The 24,545-nt window shown below is 39.9% G+C and overlaps 1 pseudogene; it reads left to right on the top strand.

Moving 5' to 3' along the window:
* LOC110954908 (beta-galactosidase-1-like protein 2) overlaps positions 1-24,268 on the top strand; it is a 30,726-nt pseudogene extending 6,458 nt beyond the window's left edge.
* The last annotated feature ends 277 nt before the right edge of the window (positions 24,269-24,545 follow it).

The following is a 24,545-nucleotide window of genomic DNA, read 5'->3' as shown; positions in this document are numbered from 1 at the left end:
TTGCAGGGATTTCAAATCATCTGTTGGATAGTAGCTAACCTCCTGCAGATGGCACTGTTGCATTGTAAAAATAAAAAACACTTAGCTCTCCACAGACTGAAATAATTTGATTCTGCTGGTGCGTATACCCTTAAAAAATGTTTTTGATTAATTAGGGTTGCACTTTCCGTGTCACCGATTGTTGATTTATTTATTATGATGGCGCTGATCCAAGAAATGTGGTTTCTTGCTGTCAAGGTAATATGAGAAACATGTTGTCTCACACTTTGAAGAATACGATCTGAAACACGAATTGAGTGAAATATTTTAGGATGAATAATTTATACTTTGCGACTGAACATCGGCTTTATCTTGAGGAGAGAATGATTATCTGTCGGCGCTCTCTGTTGGCCGTAGTAAACATTTTAAATTGACAGTATTTGTAATAAATAGACCTCACTGACAGCACATTTTGCATCTGTCTCCTAGAGCTTACCTCCGCCTTGCAGCCAACTTGGGGCTCTGGGTGATTCTACGTCCAGGGCCGTACATCTGCGCTGAATGGGAGTTAGGAGGACTACCGAGGTAACAATCAGAGACCAGATTAAATGTTCCCTTATATTTAAAGATATTTTGTATCTGCCTTGCAGCCATAATAACGCCGTGATGCATTATTCTCAAATAGCCAGTAGGATGCTAAGTAATCCGTTAAATTAAATTGGAAGTGGATAGTTCAGTCAGGTAATCTGTTAGTTAGAGGTGTCACAGCTGCAGGCTAAATCCATTAAACTAATCCAATTCAGGAAATCATTCATAGTTGCACAATGTGAATTATTTCAAGTGTAGCAGCTTTGGCCAGTTTCATCTGCTGGAATTTGTTTTGGTTGGCCTCCTATTAGGACTTTACATACAACAGAGTCTAGAAACATTTGTAGAATAGGGAGCAACGTACTGCGTCGTGAAAGTCGCTGATGACAACCACCAGTGTTTTAGTGAGCTATTAGAGAGAGCAAAAATTAAATCTGACAGTCACAGCTCCCTGAAAGGATGAATTCATTCACTTCCTTAATCAGAAAAGATTCATACAGATAATCTGATACATTTTTGGCAGGAAAAGAGTGGCAGTAGGTATTTTTGGAATAGTCGTGCCCTCGGGGAATGTGAGGTTGAGGTAATATTTATTTGATAGTCATCAAAACAGTGTTTTCAGGGACACACAGCGAAGCATGACTTCTTCTGCTCCGCATTTTGTGATAGTCATGCTTCAGTCGGTGCCTTATCTCCAAAATACCTGAAGAGAGTTCACAGCGCAGCGCTTTGAAGAGCTTGTGTGACATGTTTTAGGTCTGCTGTGATTTCTTTGCAGTTGGCTACTACGAGATGAGAAAATGAAACTGAGAACAACCTACTTGGGATTCACTGATGCGGTTAACTCCTTCTTTGATCGCCTCTTGAAGAAAGTTGTTCCGCTTCAGGTAGTTTTCCTTTTAGTTTACTTTGATTTCAAACTTTTATGCCCTTATCAAATTATCAACACAAAGAGATTATGAAGGGGAGGAAAATAAGTTTGAATAAGAGGTTAAGATGTGTATGTACGTGAAATGACATCCAGAGGACAGATAAAAAGTTATCTAATTAGTCTTCTCATAAAATTTAAGCACTCATCCAACCCTAATCCCAGTAGGATTAAAGTACATTTTGTCGCTGTAATAATATTAAAATGTGAGTATTGTGCTACCACTTCCTTGTACACTTAAGCCCCACATTCTTCATGCCAATATCAAACATTGATTTTCCATAAATCTTTATTTGACCAGTAAGTTTCTTCTGGCTGGAAATGACATAAACAACTGACAAATGATCATATAGTGATTAATTTGATTGATATCTGTGTTGTATTAAAAATGGCATGTTGAAAGTTATTCATACTGTTCCCTAGTGATCAGTGGCAAAATCTTTATTTGTCACAAGAGTAATCAAACGGTTCTATAATTGCTAATACGCTTCTTCCATGTCTCTACTGGGATTTTGGATCACTCCTCTATTGCCCTGACCTCCCAACCTTTGAGGTTGGAAGGATTCTTTGCCATCACTCTGGTGTATATGCTCACTTTACAGGTTCTTGATGGGATTCAAGCCTGAACTTGAAAATGTTGACTTTGTTTTCTTTACATATATATATATATATATATATATATATATATATATTTTTTTTTTTTTTTAATTTTACAGCTTCGACTCAATGTTGGAGATCATTGTCTTGCTAGAAGATCTTATTCTGTCCAAAGCCAAGTTTATCTATCGAATACTTGATTTTTTTTCCTGCAGAATGTTGACATTGTTCTCTTTGATGCCATTTTCTTTTGGCCCAGTGCCTGAAAAACGTCTTCAAAAAGCGTTACATTCCCACCACCATGTTTGATTGTGGGGATGTGTCCTTTGGGTTGGATGTTTTTCTTTTCTTTCTCCAAACATTAGCCATGTCCATATGTCAAAAAAACACTCCAATTTTGTCTTGACTAACTGCAGAACTGATTACAAAAGCATTCATCCTTGTCTAGGTGAGCTTTTCCAAACATTAGGTGTGACTTTTGTAAGTCAGTCTCGAAGAAGTGGAGTCCCTCCGTGGTTGGCGTCCATGACGACCAGCCTTTGGCAGCATCTGCCTTGAGATGTTGGAGGAGATGCTTACGTTCATGTTGGCCTCTCGCACCAGTGGTCTTGCCAGCACAGAGGTCACTTTGGCTTTCGGCCACGCTCTTTTAGGATTTCCACAGTGTGTTCTTGTACTTTTTGATTATACTTTGCACTGTGGTCACTGGCACTTGAAAACACTTGGGGATGGCTTTAGCCTTTTCCTGTCTTGTGCAGGCACAATGCGCTACTATCTGTCGGGGATGGAGACTTAAATTGAGCTCACTGAGATTTATTGCATAGCCATGACTTGGAATTGATTAATAGCTGGCTAGAAAAGTACTGCATCAGCTGTTATTAAGATCCTTTAGAACTTAGTACGACTAATTAGAATGGTATCGAAGCTTGTATTTTCTCAGAAATTTGCAAGAATTTTAAGCTGTATGAATGATTTTCAACATGATGTTGTTGGTAAAAATGTAAAAAGCAAATCCACGTAATAACTAGAATTTATCAGAAATATCTTTAAAACAATGTCGTCTCTTAGTTGTTAGGGTCCAGCTAACGTTAGCATTGCTTACATTTCCTACACACACTTGAATTGTTCATCTTACGTCACTGTAGCTATTATTCTGCTGTATCAACTTCTTGCATCGTTCAGTACTGTCTTATTTCTGTATCACATGCTTTTACAATTCAGCTGTATTGACCATGTCCAGAACAGTTGCCATGCCCTAATATGTCTTCTAATTAATGTGCAGTACACCATGGGTGGCCCAATTATAGCATTTCAAGTGGAGAACGAATATGGAGCCTATGCTACAGATGAACAATACATGCTTTTCACCAAGGAGGTAAGAAACAAGGTTTTAAATTATTACAAGAATAATGAGCAGCTCATAAATGAGACTGGACTTGTTTACTTTGTTCCTTCTGTTGTCCTTTGCTACCTTCCTCTCCTAAAAAACAATTATATTTTCAGAAAGAACCTCCGCTGTTTTGTTTAGTTGGCTTTTTAATCCCCCCTTTTCTTTCCAGGCGTTATTATCTAGGGGCATCACAGAGCTGCTGGTGACCTCAGACGGCAGGGATGGGCAAGGCCGAGGAGGAGTGAAAGGAGGTATTGTCAGATAGGCTGACAGACAAACAGCCCTGTGCATGCACACACATACCCAATCAAACACACACACATTATACAGTATGTTAGTTGCTGTGTGCTGTTTTCAAGAACAATGGTAAGAGGTCTGAGCCAAGGGCAGCTCAGTGTCATCTAACTGCAGCTCACAACCAAATCCTAGACACAGAGGATCCTGTGTTGTATCAGAAACTTGTTTTTATTATTTTTTTGCTGGCATAAATATTGCTGTGCAAGATAGCAAGTCTTATGTGCTGTCTTTTCTTTGACAGATTTCATATTTTCACGTGCATGCATTAGTAAGTGTTGTCTTAAAGTCGTGCTCTCGTTACTGCTGTGATTTATTTTTCTGCATTTAATATCAACACAAGCACTGCATTAACGTTAATCACGTAATTAAAGGGGCAGAATCCACCAGGGTATTTTATAGTGAACTGTCCTCTGGGAAGTCAAAGTATTTTAATGTATTTCTGTAATTGTTTTTCATCTACAGTGTGTTTCTTATTCTTCTGACTTGTGTGTTACATGTGCAACAGTGTGAATAGCTCAAGTCTACAACCTTGTAGAAACTTCCATGAGAAGCACTTCTTGCTTTTTTTCATTTTGATACAGGAGAGTTTGGATTCTACAAAAGGTGTATGGGACTATTGAATGAATAATCCAAGTCCTTGAATAGTTTTTCTAAGCAAAAAAAGATGGTTTTTTTTTGTGTCTTTTAACACAATATTGTACTTTTTCCCATTTTATGGAAGCACTGGAAACCATCAATTTTCAGAAACTGCACCCTGAGCATGTCAAGTTTTTGGATGAAATACAAGTAAGTCTCATTTGTGTGGCACAAAACTTGTAACTGTTGGGTCTACACTTTTTTTAAATTATTGTCAAATTCATGTTAGCAGTTTTTGGAGTTAGACATGACTAGTTTTCTGATATAATCAAACTCCGCACAAGAAAGAAGCATAATAAAAAGAAATTCCAAATAATTTATTCAAGGTTTGTGCTGTTACAATCAGTGTAGGCAGTGAAAGACACTGAAAGATCGTTCAGACATATGTTTTGCTTTGCTAAGTTTGTGTTGCTTTCCAAAACTCTAAGGAACGTTAAACCATTTTTCTTTCTCTAGCCTGAAAGGCCTAAGATGGTGATGGAGTACTGGTCCGGCTGGTTTGATACCTGGGAAGGCCTTCACCATGTATTCCCTGCTGAGCGTAAGTCATACTTTGTCATAAAAATAACAAACACTAAAGATGGGTACACAGGCTGATAAAGAGCAAAACAGGTGTCCACATTAGCTTAAGATGGGATTTCTGCTGATGGATTCTTTATTGAAGGTGAAACTGTTTCCTTCGGAGCAGAGGGTCGATAATAATGACTAATTTAAGACTGAGGCAAGACAGGTTTGGTGCTGCAAGCGGCTGCAGAGTCTCTGAAGGTAAAACAGACTGTCTGGAGGGTAAGACAGACTCTCAGTGCCTTAGGGTATGAAAGGCTTAAGACAAACCTTTTTAGCTGAGAATAAAACCGTCTCTGTGCCAGGGGAAAGAGTGGGTAAGGACAAACTCGCTGCTGCTTGATGGGGGTTGTATGAGAGAAATTCTTCAGGCTGAGTGCAAGACAGTCTTTAAAATTATGGCTCCTTCACAAATGGCACTGAGCCCACTATACAGCTGAGCATATGGTCATTTCTTACTTATTTTCTGGGCTTTGTCAGAGATTTGTATATTTTTCATGCATGGTAGATTGTGAACTAAGTATCTCAAAGCAGAGTCTGTGTTGCATCCTCTTAGCGTTGTCTCGGGATATTTGGCAATCACAGGCTGAATTTTCAAATACTTGCGCCGAATTTTTCAAAGATGTGCTCCACTGATTCTCTCTGAACTCGAGTGGAAAAGTAAGTGCATCCACAAATTAGATTAAACTACTTTCCTGTAAATGTGAACACATCCTTATGTGGTTTTGTTAGTTCCCTTTACTCTTCTGGCAATGTCCTACATAGCAAGTGAAACGATGCTTGCTTGTCGCAGTGTTTACCTGCCAGCTTAAGCGCTTAAGACCTGACAAAACATGTAACTTAAACTCAATAAATCTTTTTGTGAACAGAAAATGTTGCGCTTACACTCACACTTGCATTGTCTGTATCCATAAGGCCTTCAAAAGTGTGATAAAGCACTTCCTTCTTGAGAAAACATTTGCAGAGGAGATTTTTGGAACAATTTGAATTCTGCATCTGTGATTGCCAGCAGTTTCTTATTTCTTGGCCTCTGTTGATGCATTAGTACATTTCCTGGCTCCTTGTTGCACCAACTGTGAATCTTTGGAATAGCAGGAAAGCACTGGCAGGATTGTGTATCATGTCACCCATGTGCAGCGGTGAAAGAAGTGCTCATAGTATTTACTTCAATAAAAATAGCAATGTGCAATGTAAATCAAAGTCATGTATCAAAAATAGCAGTACTCTGAACCTATTTCATGGTATTGCATCATGTGTATTATATAACTGGATTTTTATTAGAGTTGAACCAACATACATTTAACATTTTACAGTTGTAACTGGTCAATGTTGAGCTGTTGTTAATAATTTATATACAGTTGGTCTTTTCAGTCTCTAACAGTACAAAATTACCAAACTAATAATTCGCCCAATAGATGGTTTCTTTTCTTAGAATAGGTATTATTTTATCATATTTAATTCAAGTGAACCGATCTAAACAACCGATTGTATCTTGAAACAAAAAGTACGAGGCGTGTTGTTGAGCCAGAATAAAAAGCAAACTGGAATCACTTTAAATAAAGATGCGTTGGAATATTCTCATCGTATAATGTTTAGTGGCTAAGGCATGCGATTTCCATTGTAGACTGTGCATTGACATTTGAAAGACAAGTTAAAAAAATCAGTTTTTAACACCTTAATGAGTTAAATAGTAACTGCACATGATAAATAAATGTGTTGCAATAAAGTGTACTATATCAAAAATGTACTGATGTGGAAGTACAAAATAGTGTAAAGTAGAAATTCTGAGGTGTAGTTCAGTTTAAAAATAAGTTCCTAGCTGTTTTCACTGCCCATAGACATTTCTGTGGATGTACTAAAACAGAGATCCAGTTTTACAAACATTGCTCCTTAGTGCTACCAGTCCCACAGGCAGTATACCATAACTTCCTATTCTTACATATTTCAGTTTGGTTTACTTGGGATGCACTTTTCAGTAGGGCTAAACTAGTAGCCATTTTATTTTAGTTTAAACTCGGAGTTATTTATTCATTATACGAAAACAGAGAAAAAAAGCTCTTCATCATATCCCAGATCCCATGGCATCTCAAAACTGCATGTTTTGTGCAACACTGTTCTCAAACCCAACATTTCATTTCAAATCGCCAGATTTTTTTTTTTTTTTATGTGGAAATCCACAACCTGTTAGTCTTTGGCAGTTTTCAATCATTAATTGTGGAAAAATGCTGCTTACATTTTGTTAAATAATCACTTAAAGATGGAGTATGCCATTCTGGTTGAGCTTGCTATTTGTCAAGTACAGTCTCCTGCCTGACTGCTGGCTGGCTGTTATGAAAAAGCAAAAAAAATGTCTGACTTCTGTACACAACCCCATTTATTCTGTAACAAACATACAAAAAAGCTGCTTGGAACGATCCACACAACACTATTCCAGCATGTCCTGTACGTTGGACTTGCATGTCAAAGGCAAATATGTCATAAGCTACTTAGGCAGGAACACCTTGTCCTTGCTGTTTGTGTCGGCCATAAATATATACAAAACATCCAAATGTAGCATTTATATAAAGGAGCCATTTGCTAACTAATATGTACTCTGCACTATATCCCACATATCAGCCATATACTGTCGTCTACATGCTACAGCCAGGAGGGTTATTTTTTTTCTCTCTAATGCATAGTAATGACAAAAATGATAGCACCCTTTTCACAATTGTGATGATTAATGACAGCCCCACACCCTGGTATCAGCATCTTGAGTGCTCTTAGAAACATCTTATTTCAAGCACACAGTGCAGAGCCTCAAGCCCCCTTTTTTCTCTTGTCATTCCCAGCAGCCATCACCGTCTCAACAAAAAGTGTTCTGAAAATGAAAGGGCCAGCCGTCTGGCTTCCTTATGTATTTTCTCACTCGGTGCGAAAGGGAGAAGGGAAGAAAAGGACCCCCCTCACCATGCAGAAAGTGTCACAGCAATGAAATGAACACTGGAATATTCAGAGCGGATTCATGTCCTTGACAGTTCAGTGCTCTGCAGACTGCAGGGACGCCCAGCAGTTGGTCACAGTTAGTGGCACCACCATGAAACCAACCGAGTCCAGCTCTGTCACTCACCCTGCCCGATTGTTATTCACTCAAGCTCATGCCCTTGATTCAGATCATTAAACTCAGTCCAATTTGACGACTAAAGTTCAATTTGAATACTTAATTACTCGCTCTGCTATGCTCACTGCAAAATATAGGTAGCTAATTTGTGCAAGGAGGAAGGCCATTTTATGGGCGTGAGCACTGCCTTGTAATGAATTATCGCAACCTGTAATAGGATGTGTGGCTGAAGTCCGGCCGTGTTTCAACTGAGCTGGAATGGAGGGCAGTAGGATTATTGAAAAAGTGCCTCTGTCTTGTTATAGCCAGAGGGAGATGTTTTGTTCCCCCCCCCTTGTGTTATTAAAAAAGAAACGCTTTCTGTTACTGAGTCTTCATATTTAGCGTTGTTACTCACTGGTCATATGTAAGTAACGAACCTACATTAAAACCCTTTCTTTCTCTTTTTGAAAGAGATGACAGGTGTGGTCGAAGAGATTCTCAAGATGGACATGTCCATCAACATTTACATGTTCCATGGAGGGACCAATTTTGGCTTTTTGAATGGAGGTGTTGATTTTGGGAGACCTGTAGCTAAACCCATCATAACGAGCTACGGTATGTATAACGCATCTGTTCTCTTTCATGTGTTCACACAGCACACTGCTGGAAACTTTAGGAGGAAAACTGGCTTATACAGGACGCATTGGTCAGGTTTTAACCAGGTTTATTCCGCAAGAATTCACCACAAAATTACCTTTTAATAGCTGGACTCATATTCACAATTACTGACACTTCTGCTGGTTTTGTTCTAATTATCAAAGCCCGCTAATTTTCCAGCACAGCAGGCTAAATCATCATGTGTGCTATAATCATCTATCAATGCCTTCATTGGAATAGAGTCTGTTTCCGGTCTGACTAATGCTTTGACACAAATGTGGCATATTTAAACAAGATGAGGATATCTGAAGCGTCTGTAGATGGCGCTATCCGTACTCAGCAGCCTCTGACCTTCTACGGCTGCTTAGGCGTTTGAATATGCAATGCACACAGATGAATTCATTACCTAATAAGATGCATGAGAAATGTAAATTAAAGATGGTACAATGGGTTTTATATCCTCCTCTAGGGTGCTTAACATTGTAATGACCTCATTCTCCTGAAAGGGGGGCAAATTCTGAAAACAGCTCGGCAGTAGCCAAGGCCACCTCTGACCTTCAGCAGTCTTCATACCTGTGTTTACTCCCCCAAATGCCTTTTACGCTCTTGCTTCAAAAAAAAAAAAGGGCCCCATTTGCTGTCAAGATAGAGCAGAATGTGTCTCGGCCCGCTGCTGTCTCAAGATGTTTGATAGGGGAGTACAGTGAAAGCATCTGCCACAGCAAGAGGCATCCGTGCCTCTCTCTGGCTCCCGAGCCCGCTGTTCTGATAGCGCATTATCTTTCAGATTACGATGCTCCATTATCCGAGGCTGGGGATTACACCACCAAGTACCATCTTCTGAGGAATTTATTCAGCCGGTACCACAGTGAGTGTCGATGGGCCCCGCATCCTCTGTCTTTCTCTCCTTCTCCTTTCATCTCTCCACTTAACTTAATTCTACTTGTACAGCCTGTTCTCTGTTGACGAAAGGAGGAACACTTTGCATATGATTACAAGCATGGATTAGGTGTGTATGAGCTTCCTGCCCAAGTCAAACGCCCTCAATTACTGCCCACTGTGGAAAATGATGTTGTATCATGTCAGTTGTTTGTGCATGCTTCCCTGTTTGTAAAGGCAGGGGTTTCGTGGTAGGGGACAGAAGTCTCATGTGTTTAGTGGAGTAGGAGTAACTTTTGGCAATCTGGGATAGAATCCAGCGCAGTAATAATTTCCTTGTCGTTTGTAGTGATTGAAGATAGTTTGAAAGGCTGCTTGTGCGTGATTCATCCTTCTGTTTTGTAGTCTGCTGAACAATGAGCAGTGGCCTGGATATGGGAGTTACTCTGTGAAAGCTTTGTGTTCTTCTCAACAGTCACAAACACACGACCTAATTCTTTAATTCGATCAGCTTGATATTTTATTATTGTTCGGTTGTCAAATCATATATATTGAGTCGTTGCCCCGTGGTGATGTTTTGGCAGAAGTTGCCATGGATTCAGGCTGATCTGTCAGAAGTCTGACACTAATCATGGTTCTTGTAGTCGACCTGTGACTTACATGAGATGCTGTAGGGTTTTGTTCTTATTTGACAGCTGTCAGAAATTACAAAAAGACAGGAAATGATGTTAGACAAGCTTCTCGTACACCTTGAGTTAGTTCACAATTGATGATACATGTTTATCATGAAGCAATTTAGGAATCCAGTATTTAACCACGCCTGACGTACATGTCAGCGGGGTTACTGCATTCACTTCGGTATCTGGCTGGCTGGGTAAGTGTGTATGTGTGTATGTCCGTTCAGATATCTCTGCAAGTGCTGAAGTCAGGATAATCAAACTTGGCACTGAAGATCTGTCTAAGGTCCCCTGCTCAGTTGTGGAGTTAGAGGTCAGCAGGTCAAGGTCACAGGGGTCACTTAGCACCTTTCTTGCATATTGCATCATTAACCACGCCTGATGTACACGTCAGCGGGGTTACTGCATGCGCTTCGGTATCTGGCTGGCTGGGTAAGAATGTATGTCTGTATGTCCGTTTAGATATCTGGGCGTGGTTCTGCCATCTACTGAGGGCTGGTCTAGTTCATTCTTGTAATAATCAGGTATAGGCTTCTGTGATGAAAAGTAAAGGAAACTGAACACTACTAGCAACAGATTCTCCTCAGTATTAGGGCTGCAACTAACGACGCGTCGACGAGTCGTCTGAGCACGATACGTCATCAAAAGCGGAAGTGAGCGCGCAATGCAACAGAAATCACCTTCCGACCAGAGCGCGGAACACGGACGGACATCGGCGCTGCATCGTGCATGTATTATGTATGCACGACGGATGTCTGTGTTATATCGTAAACATGGATGTCAGCGTTTACTATACAGCTGTATCTAAACGTGGACGTCCGCGCTGCATCGTGCGTACATAATACATGCACGATGCGGTGCTGACGTCCGTCCGTGTTCCGCGCTCCAGTCGGAAGGTGATTTCTGTTGCATTGCGCGCTCACTTCCGCTTTGATGACGTATCGCGCTCAGACGACTCGTCGACACGTCGTTAGTTGCCGCCCTACTCGGTATAGGATTAAAGTATTTAGATAAACTGATGTTACATGGGCTTCCAAAAGCAAAGGTTTTTTCAGTCTTCATATGTTAGATGTGACATATGTCACTACTGAAAGCCCTGGTTTGTGAGCGTTAATGGGAGCTGTTCAGTAGGAAAGCGTTGGCCATTATCCTTAAAGCTTCCCTTAAGTGATCCAGCTGTTACCAATTGATGATAAGGAAATGCTGTCAAGTCTTTTCCAGAGGGACTGCTGGTGTCTCCGCATGCTTTAGCACCTTTAAAAGCAGTTTGAGGGCAGGGGAAAGCACTGTTAATCATTGGAAGGAGGCTGTTTTGTAGACTGGAACACAAACTGGATGCCGCAAGTGGCTCACCTAAGGAGCCTTGAAAGCAGTTTTCAAGGGACCGTTATGGCTGGTACTGAGTGAGAGTGGGACAGTCTGCAGTGCTGTATTAATTCAGTAGGAGGTCCACTAGCTTTTTGGATATTTAAGTAAAATTTTTTGCAAGTCAGATAAAACAATCTGCATTTTAGTATCATGAACCCCCTTCAGTGAATGAATTTGCATGTGTTTAAACATATTTATAGATTGATGCATATTTTCTGTTTGTAATGTACAAAAATCTTCCCTAAAAATATATTACTCTTTTGGATGCCCAAAGTAAATAGAAGATGAAGGCAAACAGGCAAACTGCAAGCTTTGCTCATTTTCCCTCCTTGTTTTTCAGCCGAGCCTCTGCCTGAACTGCCCTCTCTTCAGGAGAGGAAAGCGTACCAGCCTGCTGTTATCCACAAGCACCTGTCTCTGTGGGACAGTCTGCAATTCACTGACAAGGTAAGCCACAGTCGCAAAGAGAGTGGCAAAAATTGAAGCACAATCATCTGCATAGCGTAGCAAAGCTGCAAGGTTGTTTAGAGACAACAGGAATACATAAAACACTTGATTCATAAGTAATTCAACCAAACCATGAAATAAACTCAAAGAAAATGTGCAGCCTGGGATGGCTTTTGTTCTACTTAAAATGGTTCTGTCTGTTTTCCTGTTCTGTGAGCCTTGCATTGCACATGAAACTGGGATTCCACATGACTGTCCAAACCTGAGGGTGCATGTATTAACAGCACCTACAGCTGCAGCATGAGCTCTTTATCATTTCTGCCTACTCAGTGCAGAATTTCTGCTTACCTAAATGGTTACATATTTAATCTGCCATCTACCCATTACCACTTAACAGAATTTGTTATTAGTAAAGTATACTGTCACAGTAATCACCTGTTATCTGTATGTATGATTGAAACAAAGTGTGTCAGTGCTTTAATTTGGCATAAATCCATGTGATTACCTCAGGCTGAGCGATATAATTGAAAAACTTAATGTGTCAAAAATATTTAATTGTCTTTTTAAATGATTTTTGAGGAATACCAGAAGAAAAAACACTTAATTAGAATATAATCGCGTAAGTCTTTTTAGCAAGGTACACAGATGATGATTTTAATGTAAACATAATGATGCAAAAGTATCAAACTAAATAAATTAATTAGGACAGTATAATTTCACCTTGGTACAGATTTAAAAATACAGCAAGCAAAACCCAAACTCTGCGCATCCCGACATAGTCTGTCAGCCCTTGGAGCAGGCTGCTGGGACTGTGTCTCTTGGGTGGGTGTTTTGTAAGCTCCACTAGAGGAAGTCTGTGGATACAGAGGAAGTTGACAAAAGGCCCATGTGGCTGCAGACTAGTGAGCCTCAGAAGACCTGCACAGAAACCAAGAGGGATGAGTGATGGAAAGTATCATGCTTCATTATCAACGGATATAATCGGCTGTTAATGAGTCAGGAAGGGAGCACCCTGAGGTTTGTTCATACGCCTGAACTTTGCATTTTTGTTATGTACTTTTGTCACAGTTTCTTTTTGATGCATTTAAGTAAAACTATCAAGCATCTATCTACCCAACTACTTTCTGGCTGGCACCAGTGCATACTGCTCTATTTTTTTCAGAATTGAACTATATTTCTATAATTACCTCAGACTAAGCTGATTTGCGTCACCTCACCTGCTGTATTCAGTTGTTTTATGCTCTGGCAAAACAGTATCACGTCTACAAAAATTGGAATTGAGGCTTTAATGTGCCATTGTCCACCACCATCTCAAAAGTCTGAATGGGGAAATGAATAAGAAACACAGCTCTGTCAGTAGTGAGGAGGCCCTGAGCAAGTCATTCTGTCCTAACAACACCAGTGGCCTGCTCAGGGACCAGCAGTAATCAAACTGTGGGCAGCTTTATGACTGTAAAGCAGATTGCTGCGGAAATAAGATTTGAACGCAACAGCAAGTCTCGTCCTGCCAAAGAAGAGAAAAGAAAATGACTGGTTGAACAACCTCTTTGGAAGGTGTTGTCATGTCTGCTTACTTTCATGTCCACCGCTCTACTTTAGCCACTTACACCATGCTCTTCTGTGGCATTTATATTCAAACCAGATGTAGCACGTCTGGCAGCTGCTTACAACATTAATTATTCACTCCCCATCGCAATAATTTGCTTCCCCTCGGAGACGACAATTACTTTCCCCCTGACCGGTCAAACACCCTCATTTAAAAAAAAGAGTGTTTCTCTCTTCGGTGGCCTCTCAGAGACTGAGGGGGTTGTCTGACTTGGATATTGTATCTGCGTGTTTGGAGGTATGTGGTTAATCCTGTCATAGCAGGGACTGTTTATTGTCCTGTGACAAGTGCATAATGTGCCTCCCAAGGGTATGCAAAGGGAATGTTGCAGAATAAAAGACACCAGACAGGAAGGCTTCATTAGCTTTGATAAATCATTGCTTTGGTTGCAGCCGTCTTGCAAGTGGGAGAATCACAAAATCCCATCTGCACTGAATACAGCAAACTGTATGCAGCCATTTCAAAACAATATGGGTTTCAACATTACATTTAAACACATTTTTGAAAGTGAATTGTATGTTACATGTTTAGATGTCTGTGTTAAGCTCTTCTTTTGTGTATTTTTGTAGCCTTTTAAGTCCGAGAAGCCAGTGAACATGGAGAACCTCCCCCTCAACAATAACAATGGTCAGTCGTATGGCTACACGCTGTATGAGACCACCATCACCGCTGGAGGAGTCCTCAATTCACAGAACAACGTCAGAGACAGAGCACTGGTGAGGACAGCAAGACACACTTAATGCATCCACAATCGCATCTCTTTTTTTCTGTGACAACATTCGTGCTCAGAAAGCTGCAAACTGTTTGTTAAAAATCACAGCTCTGATCAGAGCACTTGTCGGGGACAATTAACAAAATGAAGCTGTGACCATTTGGTATGAACGGACAGTCTTCGAGAAATGTCCAGAGACTTCAGTCAAAGACTGTGCAGTGGGTCATTCCAGGTGAAATGACCAGATATTCCTTGGGGGTGTTGCCGCACCATTTTCAAATTAGTCCTAAATTTGCATGCCATTAGACAGTCACAAAAGTACTTTCTATGCAAAATTGTAGGCCTGTAGCTCAAATAGTTTCTGAGTTGTGGGGGTCTGAAATTTTCAGAATTTGGGCTATAAAAAGCCTCACCAGCGTTTTTTAAGGTCCCAAACCCCACTCGTGAGTAGGCATCTCTTAATTTTTAGCATTTTTAGCAAGCCCCCATGGCCTGCAGAGTGTAGGGAAACACCTGGGGATGTTTGTGGGGCACTAGCTACATGCAGAGGCCTTGTTTACCAACTCACAGCTCTCTGGTATGTCTAGAGGCTGAGAAATAACCACTTAAAGATGCAAAAAATGCTGGCGAGGCTTTTTATAGCCCAAATTCTGAAAATTTCAGACCCCCGCAACTCAGAAACTATTTGAGCTACAGGCCTACAATTTTGCATAGAAAGTACTTTTGTGACTAGCTAATGGCATGCAAATTTAGGACTAGTTTGAAAATGGTGCGGCAACCACCATCTGGTGAAACCACATGGAATGACCCCAGTAAAAGACAAATTCATTTAGTTATTTTCATAGCATCCATAAGCTTTGGACAAGTGTGTTGCTCCTGTTGAGCCATTTATCTTTGCTTTCTGTATGGTCACAATAGCAACATAAACAGTTAGTTTGTTAATTAATGTGGCTATGTTGATTTCATTTCTCTTTTTCTTGCTAGGTGTTTGTGGACAAGCAGTTTGTCGGAGTTTTGGACTTCAAGACGCACGAATTTGCACTTCCTGATGGGGAGGTACCTTAGGAGCTTGTGTGTCCTTGTGTATGCAGTTTAGACCCAGTCTGCTGTTTCTAAGGGAGAAGCGTTTTAATATTTAACACCACGCAGCATGTGAAAGCTTTAGGGGGTGCTGATGGATGTTTTTGGCAGCAAGGTTCCAGTATTAAGCCAGCAAATCTTCAAATGACTGCTTATGTTAACAAATTTGAGTAGTTAACTTCAGCCTTACAGGCACACATCAGCCTCGATCAATTACTAAAATCAGAGCAGCTGAAAGAAATATCTGTCTCCTTTGTCTTTTGTGAATTCTTTCTGTTCAGGAATAGCACCGTTTGTCAGAAATGTCTCTCATGTTTTATGTATTTTGCCACCGTAGGGAAAAAGAACTCTGGGTTTGCTGGTGGAGAACAGTGGAAGAGTGAATTATGGGAAAGTCCTGGACGAGCAGCGCAAAGGTACGAGCCGATCCACAAACCGATGGCTTTGTGGATGATGAAGTCAGCATGAGTCTCACTGAAAGATCTGTTTCAATTAGAGACCTTGAAAGAAACTAATTAACTGTGTCTTAAGATTCATAAAGAAACTGAGCACTGCTTTGACTCACCTTTCAGGTCTTGTTGGAGATATTCTGTTAAACAAGCACACCCTCCGAGACTTCATTATTCATAGCCTGGAAATGAAACCCGACTTTGTAAACAGGTTTGTGTCTTTCAATTATTATCCAGTTTCCCCCCTATGTTTGTGTTTCTCGATCATTACACCTGCCTGCCTCTGATTCAATCCGGCTGATTATCTCCCTGCTTAACACAATTACAATGGGAAAATGATGGCAAAATTCAGAACCAGAGCACACCCTTCTAATCCAGTGTCTCATGTCACACATTTTAAATTATAAACATAAGTGTGGGTTGATATGCCGTTTTCGTTTCCAAGCACTCAGTTCCTGTATTCCACATGTTTATAGGGGTTTTCAAGGTGGCAGTTATGAAAAGTATCACAGCATTATAGCAAACAGGAACAGTAATTGAATCTAGAAACTTTAACTGTGCCTCCTCTGGTGTAATAGTCATTAGGTTTGTTAATTTCTATACATGAAAGCACAAGAGTCAAGCATTAAATTGTCATTCTGCAGGACCAAGCACACCCCACGGTACAAGTGCTTTCCCCGTATGCTGTTTCCATATTACAAGATTATACTGTTATTCCCTGCTGTACATTATTATTGTAATTAACACTCGTGTTTTCTCGGGTGTTTTACTGCTCTATATGTAACACATTTCTCCTCAGATAATAAAGACTTGATACTGGGATTAGTTTGTTCAGAGGTTTGTATTTACCCCTGCAGTGGTATATTATCCACTGTAGATACACTGTATTTTCAAGCCATTTTGAGTCTCCCCACGTATTATTAGTCTGAAATTTCTTTACCTCAGCACCGTTCTGAAAATGTCGAGGCCTGAAGCTCTGTGTGAACGAACAAAAAGAAAGAATTTTGCTCTTCTATCAGTGTAACCTTTTGCATTTACTTGGAGGCAAAATATAACCTGTAGTCTGAATATTTCCCCTTCCATCCGTTTCCAAACTTTTTCTTGACATTTACTCTAGGCAAATAAATATTGTATGAAGGACATGATACACTGCTGGCTGGCAAACAGCCCCCCTAAAAGTCAAGACTGATAGATTTTTTTTAATAAAATTTGCAACACAACAGAGTGTACCTTTAGCATAACTGATATTTATGCACCTTTTACAGACTTGAGAGTTCAGGCCACTGGATGTCGATGCGCCACCAGCCCTCCTTCCCGGGGTTTTTTCAGGCCAAGCTCCACGTGGACGGCTCTCCTAAAGACACCTTCATGAAGCTCGACGTGAGTAGAACAGCCGGTGAAGCTTCTAGACCAGCAGAGCAGCACTATGAAGTTCAGTTTCATAACTGGCATGAAATTTATGCAGCGCTAACACTGGGGGGAAAAAAAATTGAACATTAACACTGGCAGGGACTCATTGCATTTGCATTTTGAGTGGTGTTTGGTTTTTTTTTTTTTGTCAACCTTACAGTGAAAATGAAATTTGGGAGGATATCATTACAAGTTAGGACATTTATTAAATATGAATGTCAGGTCTTCCTTCTTCTACCCAACAGAAATCACACAGTCGTTGATCATTTACATACTTACAAGCTCTGAAAGATAATGCACTGTATGTTATTTTTGGAAATTATTATTACCTGAGCTTGGTCTTTGCCCTGCCTGAATCTTAATGCCTTATTTTTAAAGTGAAGCCTTAATTATATGTCTGGTTGAATAGGCAGTTCTGCTCCACGATAGCATCACTTTATCAGCCAGAGTCTTCTTTTGCATGGCCAGGCAGAGTTGCTAAAGCAGGACTGATGTAAACTGACAATCAGTCGAAAGCTGTCTTCACCACGCAGACATGGGAATCTCTCCTCCGTAGATCTGTTATGAATCCTGACACCCAGCTAGAAATGAAGTGTAGAAAATCTGGCTTTTAGTGGTGCTTCAGTTTGAAATCATTCATATGTATTTTTTTACATTTTTGATTATCTTACCTCTATTAGAAAGAAATAAGAAAGGGTTACGGTTGACTTGTTCGCAGGTAATTAAAGTCATAAACGTTGATGATATGATTATTTAGTTTTTAATTTATAGTTAAAACACATCTGCAGAACATCCCCAGAGAATCAGCTCCTTGATCAGCTTTATTGGGTGCTGGCTCACTTATAATTCACTGGATACATTTACACAATACTGTCATTCCTTTACTCTGGTAGTGAGATCAGAGGTTATGTTCAGAGGTTCTTTACAGAATAAGATCATCTGTTCTTATGCAGTTACACATATTGCAGTTAACTGAAGAAGTCAAGTGCCTGTTGACCAGTCATTACCTCACCCAGCTGTACAATCACTCTACTGTCTCTCTGTGTGTATATTACAGCTATGATCAAAGCAGATTCTTATTAATTAGCAAAAGATAATGGTGATGATGGGAGCACACAGCATGTTTCTTTTTTGTGTGCGCTGTAAACAGTAATTGGTTGTGTTCGCAGGGCTGGACCAAAGGTGTTGTGTTCATCAACGGCAAAAATTTGGGACGCTACTGGACCGTTGGACCTCAGCAGACTCTCTATGTCCCAGCTCCCTGGCTTCACAGGGGAGATAATCAGGTATGATGTCCTGACCATACACATGTGCCTATCATCAAGAAGATATGCTACCATTTAAATGTTTGGGGTCACTTAGAAATGTCCTTATTTGTGAAAGAAAGTCAGTTTTTTTCAATGAAGATAACATTAAATTAATCAGAAATACAGTCTAGACATTGTTAATGTGCTAAATGACTATTCTAGCTAGAAACAGCTGATTTTTAATGGAATATCTATGTAGGGGTACAGAGGAACATTTCCAGCAACCAACACTCCTGTGTTCTAATGCTACATTGTGTTAGCTAATGGTGTTGACAGACTAATGGATGATTAGAAAACCCTTGTGAAATTATGTTAGCACATGAATAAAAGTGTGAGTTTTCATGGAAAACATGAAATTGCCTGGGTGACCCCAAACTTTTGAACACTAGTGTACATTTATTAAAGTTAAGTATTACGTACTAAAGTAAGGTGAAATGTCTTAGGGACTGATCTCAGAAACCTCTGAGTCAGAACCTTTAAAATCCCAGTCAGTTCTAGCAGACAGAAGTCACTGAGTTGCTCCCTTCCCATCGTAGATACCGTGTGTGTAGGTTCAGGACCGACAGACTTAAAAACTCCTTTGTACCTGCTACCAATGTGTTTTTAAACAGCACCGTGTGATTTTTTTTTTCTATCGTTTTATTTATTTGAATTTATTTTCCTCTTATTTTATTATAATTCATCATCATATTTCTCGTCTTAGATCGATGATGATTTTATTACTTTTAATTTTTTATCGTCATAATCTTTTGTTGACTGCTCAGTGGGTTGGTCGTTAGCACTTTCACCATGCAGCTAGGCGATACCTGGTTCACATCCCGGCTTTTGCAGGATCTTTCTGCATGGAGTTTGCATGTTCTCCCTGTGCATGCGTGGGTTTTCTCTGGGTACTCTAGCCTCCTCCCACAGTCCAAAAACATGCTGAGGTTAAATGGTAACTCTACATTGTTCGTAGATGTGAATGTGAGTGTGATTGTCTCTGTGTTGCCCTGTGATAGACTGGTGACCTGTCCCTGCCTTCACCCTGAGTCAGCTGGGATAAACTCCAGCTCCCCACGACCCTAATAAGGATTAAGTGGTATATAGATAATGGATGGATGGATAATCTTATGTCTCTTCTGTGGTTTTAGAGTGTGGTAAAATTCTGTATCACTGTGGTGTTCTGCTGACTACAAAAGAAATTGCTTCTCTAGGATGATAAAGATTACCTTAAACCTTGAACCTTGAAGTCTCTTTAGCACATGTCAGTGTGGCCTCAGAGGGACATGCAGCGCTGATGGAGTTAGAGACACACTCTTTACAGAAATACCTTTTATTTATATTTGTTAGTTTTCATAATTTGACATATTAAAAAATAAATGGCCTTTGTATAGGCCAATATGGTTGAAGGTTTATGAGCTGAAAACCTTTTGATTTTTTTTTTCCTGTGCTGCTGCACTGGGTGGTACAGCATTTGCACTAGTATTCCATACAGACATTTCATCTTTGTCTTTTTTGCATCATTTTGTCACACTTGTCTTATCAGTTTCATACAGTCCTCAGCTGACATTTCTTGATGTCCTTTAAACATGAACACAATGTTTCTGTTTCCCTGCGCCTAAGGTGACGTCTTCAGATGTTTTGCTTTGTCTGACCAACCGTACAAACTCCACAAAGTATTTAGTTAGAGCAAATAGAGCAAGTGATCCAATCCTCACACGGGACCAGATATCCAATTAGCTGCTGGTTATTGTTTCCATGTCCTAATAATACTTTCATTGTCAAAAAATCTGCGCATTCAATGTATTTTTAAATGTATTTACCAAGAATTTAGCCTCATTAAGTCCCACTCACCTTCACTAATACGGCAAATTAAGCTCATATCGCAGGTCAGGATTTACGGTGTACAGCTACCAATATTCCTCACTAGATACTGTAATGATGTTGAACGCCTCAGCAATTACTGGAAAAGGCGTTAAGCTTCGTCTGCTGTATCACTGTTTCTCCTCCTTGCCTTTTTCTACTTTCCTTTAACCACCCACTCTGCCTGTTGTTCTGCAACCTTGACTAAGCTTGTACTTTTTGCTTTGTCACAGGTCATAGTGTTTGAAGAGCAGAAAACAGATGGTAAAATACAGTTTACCACCAGCCCAGACTACGGCATGACTGTTGATGTCCAGTGAGAACAAGAGGTGAGGAGGATGATGGGAAAGCTGCATCAACAAGGGCACCGACACCTCACTGCAACCAGCAGCGCTGAAAAGTGACGACGGTCCAGTGTGTCTAGAATGATGGTTGGGATTATCTTTGGCTGAATGTTTTTTAGGTTCATGTATGATTTTTTTGTAAGTTTTTTTTAAAAAAATGTGGGCCCCAGACAGATTAGCAACTTCTGTGGCAGAAGTTCCCAGAGAACTAAAAAAAATGAGCCGAAAAACGTGACACCAGTGTCGCAGTCTAATCAACTTCCTCACTGCAGTTTTTTATTTCTGACATTTTGTTGAATCTTTATTTCATTATTTTTTCTAACACTATCTTAATCTGTACTCAAATACTACATAACTGCAAACCAACAGAATGAATGAGGATCATCTTGATTATAATATGATCTCTTCCTTCATAACACTTCATTTTTAGATTACATCCTGGCTGTGGAAAAAGAGCCTGCAAATAAAGACTGGTTTGACCTCTGTCAATAACCAAGGCCAAGGACGCTTGTGAACTGTTTCTTTCTTTTTTCTTTTAATATATCTTGGAACACTTTGTGCTTTTCAAATTCACCTTCTGATGAAACGCTGTGAACCTCGACATGCAATCTCAACCACAGCCTGGGTTTGAAGAACTTTTTGTGTCTAGATACCACCGTAATTAATTTCTTTAGAGACTAATGCCGCAGTGAAGCTGCAGTGTCACATTGGAAGCTGTGTATTTTAAGCAAATGGGGTTGCACAAGCTAATATAAGTAGATTATCTACAAAATGATGGGCAGCTAGTCTTTCTCTATTCTTTGTGGTGCAGGAGTTATGAAGCTGTTGTTTCTAATAATTGGATTGCAGATGACTTAAGTGTTTTAGTTAAGACACACATACTTATTAACTGAAATAATATCGTAAATCTGAAACTAGCAAATTACAGTGGCACAAGCTAGCATGCAAAATGTCAAAGTCTGATAAAAGCGTTCGATAACATTGGCTTATAAAATGCATTCTGTGGAACTAAATATCCCATCAATCCATCAGCTGTGCTTTCTTTATCCTATCGAGGTGTGCAAAAAAACTGGAGCCTCTCCCAGCTCACATTGGGTGACTGGTGGGGTACCAGTAGGGACAGGCTGCTAGTTCATCACAGTTCATCATGCATGGTCACACTCACAACTACGACCACTATCGAATTCCAAATTAACCTGCCATGCATGCCTTTGGCATGTGGGAGCAAGCCGGAACACAAAGGGAAACCCCACGCGTGCACGTGGGAGATCATCCACGCTGAAAGGCCCCTGGCTGATTTGAATCCAACACCTCCTTGAAGTGAGGCGACGGTGCTCGTCACTTTTGTTTTCTATACGTTACTGTAACTGTAGGCTGAAGCTTTTATCAGCCTCCGTGTGGACAATAATAAATGGTACAACATTACAACCAGGGCTGGACTGGGGCAAAAAATCAGCTCTGGCATTTCTGGCCCAGACCGGCCCACAACATTATCGGTTGACTGAATCAAGCACTACTTTTTGAATGACAAAAAGCTGACAGAGAGGTCAGATTTTCAGAACAAAAGTTCAAAAACATCCCTAGAGGCTTATACAAAATTGTTGACAAGCTGGGAAGAAAAAAAACAGTTGCAATCAAGTAGAACAGGGGTATTAAACTAAAATTCAAAGTGGTCCAGTCTGAGAAAATGTATTAAAGCAAAAGTCCAGAACATCATAATGTCAAACCTGAATTAGTGCGATAGCTATATGTTGATGTAACCTACTAGTTTTTAGTGTCTGCATGTAACCAGTAACCGACTATCAAAACCAAATAAATTCAATACAGTTCAAAAAACATTTTGGCAACATTTTTTTTTATAAATAACTTTTTATATAACTGTAAATCTTAAAGTGCAGAACTTAAAAAAAATAACTGAACAACCTGAACCAACTTATAGACGTTGTTAAAAATGCCAAAATCTGAAAAATGTAAACAACTGAACCGAGGAGGGGTGGCACCAAAAAGTTGTAAGAAAAATAAAAGCTGCTCCCGACCTCCCGGTTTTACAAAGCATTTTTCATGTTTTTTTTTTTTTTGGGCTCTTTAACCCAATAAGAGACCTGTACATGACCTTGACATGTGGGACGCTAACCTAGCAAACATTTCAGAGTTTTCTCTGTAAATTCTTAGAAATAATTTCCTATTTGGCTACATCCGAACTCAGTCTCATTAAAACAGACTCTAATTCAGTGTCATCCATCCATATTAAAGTTCAGTTAGCCAAAATGTTTGTTGCATGAGCTCCAACAAAATCTGTCCAGGTAGAAGGACACTTTGACAAACAGGAAGTGGAAGATTCCAAGCAGATTTATAGAAGGGGGAACCAGACTGTACTAAGTGTCATCCAGTATAGAGGGGTGTTTTGTGGGTTTTTAAGGCTGATAATGATTATTAGTGAGACATTTGGAGGAGATATTCATTTGCAGCAAATGAAAGTATTTAAAATCTTGGAGTCAAACTTAGAACAACACAAACTCTAACAAAACTTTGTTGATACACTTTTGATTTGTTTACAGATGTTAAGTTAAAGGAGTTTTATTCGTGACGTATAACCAATCAAATCACTCCAGAAGACAGAGCAACCACAGGTTCAGAGCCAAAGTAGTGCCATTTTTTAAAATTTATTTATTACCATCAATCAGTAAAAACTAAAATACTGATTATCAGTAAATCAGTCAGCCCACAGTTACTACAATTCTACAACGTACGTTTCTTTCCTTTGACTTATTTGTACAATATATGTATATGATGGCATTTTTTTCATCCCATAGGCTATACTATGATGTTTTCTCAGAGACATACTATTCTACTCTGTTTGTTCTGGCCCTGGGCCGCTGCACTCCTCCTCTGTTGTTTTCTGTATTGTTCTCAGCTTCATGCCTTCGTCCATCTGGCCTCCGTTGACTCGTCCTGCTTGCCGTCTCTGGAGCTGAAGCTGGATTGGATCAGACCAAAGTACAGTCCAATCATGACGCCAGCTGCCTCTCAAAAGGCTCCTTCATCTGGCAGCACTTCTTCTGAGAGGAAGCTGAGCTTCAGCAGAACTTTGGAGATGTGTTCCAGTGGTTGGTGGATGTGTGGGGAGATAGAGAGGGACCTTTGAATTGTTCAGAAAGGAAAACAGGGAACCCATTGGTAGTTTTAGTTTAGGGTGCTACTGCGGTGTGTTTTTGGGATTTAAGAGGTGAACAGGAAGAGGCTTTTTTGTACTGGTGATCTTTTCCTTTGTTCCTGTTTGGAATGCTCATCAATGTCAACGTGAAGTTCACTTTTAGTTCTGTTGATTCATTTTTATTTTACTAACAACCATTTGCTTTTAACCCCCTCACATGTTGTGTTGTTGTAAACTTACTCTTTCAAATAAATACTCGTCTAACCCTCTGGAAACCAGCGTTTGGACTGTTTTTGTGCTGCTCCTCACCTACTTCAGACAGCGGGGACAGAATAACGTTTTGAGGACCAAAGGCTATACTATGATGTTTTTAGAGTGACCTGCTATACTATAGGCTTTTTTAATTGACATATTACTATGATGTTTTTTGTTTTCATTTTTTTGCTGTTTTTTTTTTAGCAATATGTAAGAATTTGAACAGTTTTAAAAATTACTATACTTTTATTTGTGCAATGAACTATTATTCTATGGCATTTTAGACCACATATTATA

Source organism: Acanthochromis polyacanthus, chromosome 13, assembly GCF_021347895.1.
Source record: "Acanthochromis polyacanthus isolate Apoly-LR-REF ecotype Palm Island chromosome 13, KAUST_Apoly_ChrSc, whole genome shotgun sequence".
NCBI lineage: Eukaryota > Metazoa > Chordata > Actinopteri > Pomacentridae > Acanthochromis > Acanthochromis polyacanthus.
This window is presented reverse-complemented; position numbering and strand designations above follow the sequence as displayed.